Source organism: Zosterops lateralis (assembly GCF_965231275.1).
Source record: "Zosterops lateralis genome assembly, chromosome: 6".
Taxonomy (NCBI): domain Eukaryota; kingdom Metazoa; phylum Chordata; class Aves; order Passeriformes; family Zosteropidae; genus Zosterops; species Zosterops lateralis.
The window spans coordinates 55336645-55343348 of NC_139761.1; positions in this window are offsets into that span (position 1 = coordinate 55336645).

The following is a 6704-nucleotide window of genomic DNA, read 5'->3' on the forward strand; positions in this document are numbered from 1 at the left end:
AAAAAAACCACAATACAAAACAAACCACACCCCACTTAAGTGATCCACATCATGGTGCCAAACCACAGAGTCATAGAATGGTTTGGGTTGGAAGAGGCCTTAAAGGTCTCTAGAGCATCCCTCCTGCCATGGGCAGACACACTTTCCACTTGCCCAGGTCGCTCAAGCCCCATCCAGCCTGGCATGAACAGACAGTCCCAGGGATGGGGCATCCACATTCAGCCTGTGCCTCACCACCCTCACAGTAAGAAAATTCCTCTATAAATCCAACCTAAATTTCCCCTCTTTCAGTCTGAACCCACTGCTCTTTGTCCTAGCACCCGTGTTCTGTGCTGTCCAGCTCAGCCTCCCTGCTACACACCAGCTCCAGGGCTGCTGCTTCCCTTGATTCCCATGGGATCTGCAGTCAGGAACGCTTTCCTTCAACAGCCTTACAGGGAGTCCCTCTGTGGTGACTGTGGGTTTAAATTTGAGCACTCTACAATTCTAGTAACTACAGAAGAATTACCTGAATAAAAATTCATGGTGGGAAACCCTATAAATCTCAACTCAAAACATTACTTTGTACTGCAACAATATGGCTATAGGTAAAATGCATGTTTTAGAAAATACTTTTCCCATTTTTATGTGATAACATAATAAAAGGGAAAGGGGTTTAAATCTGTGGTTTAGCCTACAAAATGGGTACAGTAAAAATGAATGTACATAAGCATTTATATTCTTGTGCTCTGAGACCTCAGGTCTCTGAACAGACTTTTCTTTGACAAGCCTCTCAGAAAAACACAACAGCACAAGCAGAACTGAAGGATGTGGCCACATTTCGCTGGACACTCTTAGTCATGAACTGCCTCATCACTACTTTCTTTTGCAGCTGCATAAAAATTAAACAGATATAGGAGCACTGCCTCACACTGTAAAAGACAATCAAAAGTACTAAGTGGAAAATAAACTTATCTTCACCTTGTGGAAAACTATAGAATCTTATTCAACCATCAGTTGCTTCAAAAGGTAAAAAATATTCCCTAACAATACTGTTTGTATTTGGGGGAGCTGGGGTTTGATTATTTTAAAGAGGAACAGTTAGCAAAGAATACCATTCCAGAAGTCATATAACTTCTCAAACAGAGTCCGGTCAGAAAGGAAGATGACCTGAAAGATCCAGTCAGCTCCCTTTTCCTCCTACTGCTTGACAACTATTCCCATATATTTTGATTAGTTCTTCTTGTCAAATATCAATAGTACATCTACCAACTGATAAGGATATATTGACAATTGAAGGAAACATCACATTTCAAGAAAGCCTGAGCCTTCTTCCTGCAGTACTTACTTAAATATTTATGGACAGCAAATATCTTCTCAGGTATCATACCAGCATATCACCTACAGTGGCTTCCCACAGCTGTAAGGTTTCCCAAGGTTTCCTACTATGTGTCCTCTCCCCACATCAGCACATGGGGCAAGATACCAGCACCAAGGAGGAAAGAAGCTGTGCTGGTGATGTGAGGACAACGTGCAGAAAAGAGCAGTTCCCCACCCTTAGGGATGGCTTGGCTTTGGCTTGCATCAGAGGCAAGTACTTCTGGAGATGTACAGTCTTCAGAAGAGATCCAGGTTTTAGAAATTAATTCATTTATATGTTTATATGCTAATTTTTACAAAGCTACAGGTGTTCAGGGGCATGGATTTCCAACACCATTCCCAGCTGGAACTCTGACAGGAGAATTCAAGATTATCCTTGCCTGCCAGATCTTTTCCAGGCTTGCCAGCATCTGCAGGGAGTGACTGTGCAGGGCAGGGTTTAGGATTGTCCTCTTTTGCTGTGGAAGAGGCAGAGGAAGAGGTTTTTTTGGTTTCATCTTTCAGAAAGACCAAAATTTCACCCTCCAACATCAGGCCTCCTGTGTCTTTTATAAACAGAAGTTAATCAGTCAGAACTAATCACTGAGCCTTTTTATGTATGTTAATCAAGAGATAGTTGCAAAAATGTTAATTAGCTGTCATATGTAATTTTATACTGGGTAGCACTGAATACTGACTTAGCTGAAGATATAAAGGGAAACAGATTTTGTAAGGTCATACTTAAATAGACTGCACCACAATTTTGCTTACAGACCTAAATTTTGTGTATTTGTGTGTATATATCTCTACATCATCAAATACATGTAAATTTATATATAAAACATAAGCATACATGTACACAGACTGGTTACTGGCCAACCACAACAGAAGAAAAATCACAGTAAAGTGCACTTTATCCAACTACAGTCTTAAAGACATGCAGATAAGACACCAAAATGTCAGGTTTGGTTCACAGTTACCTCACTGCTACACAGAACACCTTCAGCACTACATCTGTTTTTAAAGCTGATAAAAAAAGCAGAACACATTGTTCTATTGCAACATTTGTTCAAGTGAATGTTAAGTTTTCCCCAATAACTTCTCCAAGCAGAATACAAAATAGCTGTGCTAACACAGAGGCTCAGGAGGCAATTATCAAGGCTTTTATCTAACAGTGTGTTCTCTACTGGTTTTCTAAATTTCCCCCCTGCTACACACCTTACTTTAAAAATACTTAAAAGTTGAGTCTCAGTTATGTCATTCATGACTATATTCTAAACCAGCAAAGCAATGTATTTTTGTTTACTGACTAACATTAGCTTTGCATTGTCAGGTGGAAATGATTATTTTACCTGAATTCAGTTCCAGATAGTCTGAGGGGATTTTTGTGATAAACCATCTGAAACCTTTTTAGCACTATGAAAACATACTTTTCATGATATATTATTTCCAGTGAAGTAGCCTCATTTGAGGTGCATATATGATAGGACAGAATTTTTCAATTACAAGAATATCATCTTATGATAGGAAAACAACAAATATATATTAGTTGCAAAAGGCCAAAGGTGCACGAAATTTTCATTCGGCTTTTAAAAGGAAGGAGACTGAGTATTCTAAGTAAATTGGACCACAGTTTAGAAGGTGGTGGCTGCTCAGACCTAAAAGTATTAAGAGTTAAGTTCAGCCTTTTAACTCTGCTGACATTCTTGATGAGAAGTCTGTGTGAGTGGTAGTTTTTTGGGGTTTTTTAAATAAAAAATAGCAGGCAAAAATTTCAAAATACTGACCCTTTCTTACTCCTAGAGAACCAAAGCTCCAGTCAGCACCCACAAAGAATGTTGTGACACTCAACTTGTCATTTGGACTGATATTCCCTTACCCTCTTTCTTATTAAAATCACTTGTATTTCAGTGTTTTATTTCCTCATCTGTAACACCTGCTCTAGAACTGGCATACCAAGAGCTAACTTCAGGAAGATCTGCCCATTTTCTGTGAATGCAGATAGAAAATACTTATATTTAGGTGCCCATAAATGCCAGTTATTCTCGTACCAGTTGTGAATATTTTGCTGCAGATGACAAGTGCACTTATTCCAATTCAAAGCAAACCACCAAAGGCTACATTCTTATTTTCAGCATCTGTTAATAAGGGTTTTCTGTGCATCATATTTTTTGTTATTTACCATTATTTTATAGTTTTCTATATTCTCCTAGACATTGTTCAGCTATGTAACAAGAAGTATCACTTGAGTTAAATGCTCGCAATTAAAGAGGAGATTCTAAAAATGTGTCCCAAACATGTCGACAGATGACCTTGAGTCATCTAGGATGATGATTAAGCAGTGACAATCACAAAAAGTATCTTGCCAGCGAAACTGGATGCTGAGACCTTTCTAAACAGGAGAAAAACGTACAACTCAAGCACTGCAAAGACAAGAATTAAAAGTCATCATATGGACAGCACTTTCCAAAACAGGTCCTGTGCTTCAAGCATTTTTGCTGACCATATCTCATCAGATCTGGCAGCCATTCAGAGGGAGCTTCTTTTATTAAGTGATGAACAAAGATCATTACACTAGAGAAGTGAATAACCTTGATTTTTACTGTTCCTCACATGCTTTGCTACTGAGCACTTTTTACCTGGGTACACATTACATGAGGGAAAAAAATACCATCAAATCACAAAACCTGTGTGAAAGATAACTTTAAGTTTCTGGCAGGTATCGCTTTTCTAATCTGCCTGATTTTCATATTCTCAGAAAACAGAGTCCAAACTTCAACTGAATTAGTTGGAAGCCACATTTGCTGACTATGTGTGAGATGGCAGCTGAATGCAATGTGTGCCACATCTGTTTTTCTAACCTGTGTATAGTGCCTAGGCACTTAAATGTTAGATTTCTGTGTATTTAGCAATCAACAAAGTCAAAGAAAAAGCCTCACTTACACCTAAGTTTTTAGCAGAGAGACAGAAGTATTTAAAGTGTCAGTTCAGACTGGAACCAGTCCACATTTAAACCATTTTATTGTTCCATAGCATGACTTCCTCTACTTGGTTTCACAATCAATAACTCCTGCCAAGGATGGCCAACTTAAATAATTCTTCTTGAAAGTAAAGCTTTCAGATATTAAATCCTTGACTGAATTTTCCTGAGAGAGATTGAATCACACAGAGCTTTCATCATCTAGAAAGATCTGAAAACAATACTGTGTTTCATATCTAAGCTCCCACAAGTCAAGTTTTACTGCAGTTGCAGAAGCCTGTCTGTTCACTCAGACTTCAGATTGCCTGTAGAAGTGGTCACTCACTTTATGGAAAATATTTGTGAAAGATGAATATTACCTGAGTCAAATTAGCTTGAGAGCCATCCTCCTCTCTTGTGTATGAATTTTAGTGGGACCACTTGCAGTGTTGTGCTTTCCAGGAGGAACGTGGTTATAAAAACCTGTCCCTTGATTATTAATTCCATTGTGGCCTATTGATCCATGTTGTTCTTTTACCCCACATAATGCCTTGCACTGTTAAGGGCACAGTAGAATAAAGAGATTCTTAAATAAAACAGAGGTACAGGAAAATTGAGTTTTCCAGCAGATTTTGCTGTGCCCAGTGTTTTACCCAGAAAGAGCACCTGTATTACTCTTGCTTTTTAAAAACTGAGCAGAAATTCCTGTGGCATGAATGATACTGCCAGCAGTTTCCTGTGAAACAACAATGGTTTATACAACACCTTTCTGACCCCTCCTGGTGCTCCACGGTTAGAGTAATAACCACCACGAAAAACAGTGTAAAACAAAGTTGACAACTATGAAAGGAAACAATGAACTGGTACAAACACATTGAAGCAAAAATGAGTTTAAGCCAAAGTTTGGCTTGAGACCAAACAAACACAAGTTTGCAGGCAAGCTGCACTCAAGCATCCAAATGCAACCCTGATTTCACAACTGGAAGATGGGAAGGTGTTGGACTCGAGGGACTACTCAAAGAGATAATACAAACCTTGCTGCAGAGTATTTTTATATTACTCATTAAGCACAGAGGCAACAGCTTCTGTGTGTCTCCTGTCAGGTATTTGGGTAGGATCACCAGTCACTGAGCAAATGACAGCCATCACCCTTCCCTGGGAGCATTACACAGAGATTTGGCTACCCAGAGTGATGTGTAAAGCAGCTGGCTGTACTTGCAGCCAGGCCTTCTGGGTACCCAGAGCTTTGGAAAAGTGTCCTGCTGCTCTGTCTGTATTTGTGGGCAGCCCTTGTTTCCTTCTTCCCTAGGAAAGGGTAAGGTTCACTTAAAACACATTACCACAATCCTCATCCTACTCCTTGGCAATGGGACATTCTCAGTCTCCCATTCCTTCAGTCACATGCAGCTGAGCAAAAAGAGATTTATGCCTCTCCCAAACAGTACAATAGAAATACCAGTAAAGATGCTGCAATAGTTGCCATAACAACTGCTTTTAACTGGAATAGGAGTAAGGAATACAATTTCTTTTTGTCCACAAACTAACAATGTGTTCATTATTTCTAAGCAGACCCTTGTGAAGAGCTGAATTCTTTTAAAGCTGTTACCCTTGAGGATGTATTTTAGATCTGCCTTTTACCCTTCAGAATAATAACAATTCTAATTAATGCCTTAGGTTCTGGTATATGCTTCTCCAACTTCCTGCCCACATATAAAACCCGAGATTTTTTTCAACAAAATTACTGAAATAGAGATAACACCAGCTTGTTTGTAGAAAACATCACCTGTACTTCACAGCTAGTTTGAGTCCATGTTTGTCTTAAAGATAAGTTCTAGTTCTAGGACAAGGCAACAATGACTACAGAGGCTTGTAAAGGGCTAGAGAGAGAACAGAGAAGAGAAAAAGGGTTGTTGGCAAAGTGTGCAAGACAGACAAGGGTGACAAATCTGTGCTTCAAAGTGCAGCACCTTGCATGAGATACAGGGAGCAACAGACTCATAGATCGGGAAATAATTCACAATTTTTATGATGCCTTAAGTTTTAGCTTTTGTGTTTTTCAGATTCTGTGCTGCCCAGGGGTGCAGTTCTGAGCCTCATATTAAGTGTTGGTAATCTCCCTTCACAGAGTAGGGAGACAAAACAAATCCTTTTCCTGCTGAAGACCAAGGACAACTTTCAGCCCCAAAAGCACAAACAAGGGTGGGCTGGAGGGAGGAACAAGAAGGATGGGACCTCACAACCTGAAGCTGGAATTGGACACTTAAACCCCAATATGCAAATGGATCAAAACTTATAAAAATGTAAGATCTTGTGACCGGTTGGGAATTTTGTGACCATTTTGGGTCCACCTTGCTTGCAGCCCTGGTCAGGCCCTGTCCTGCCCAAGGTGGATCCTGGAGGCCTTTCA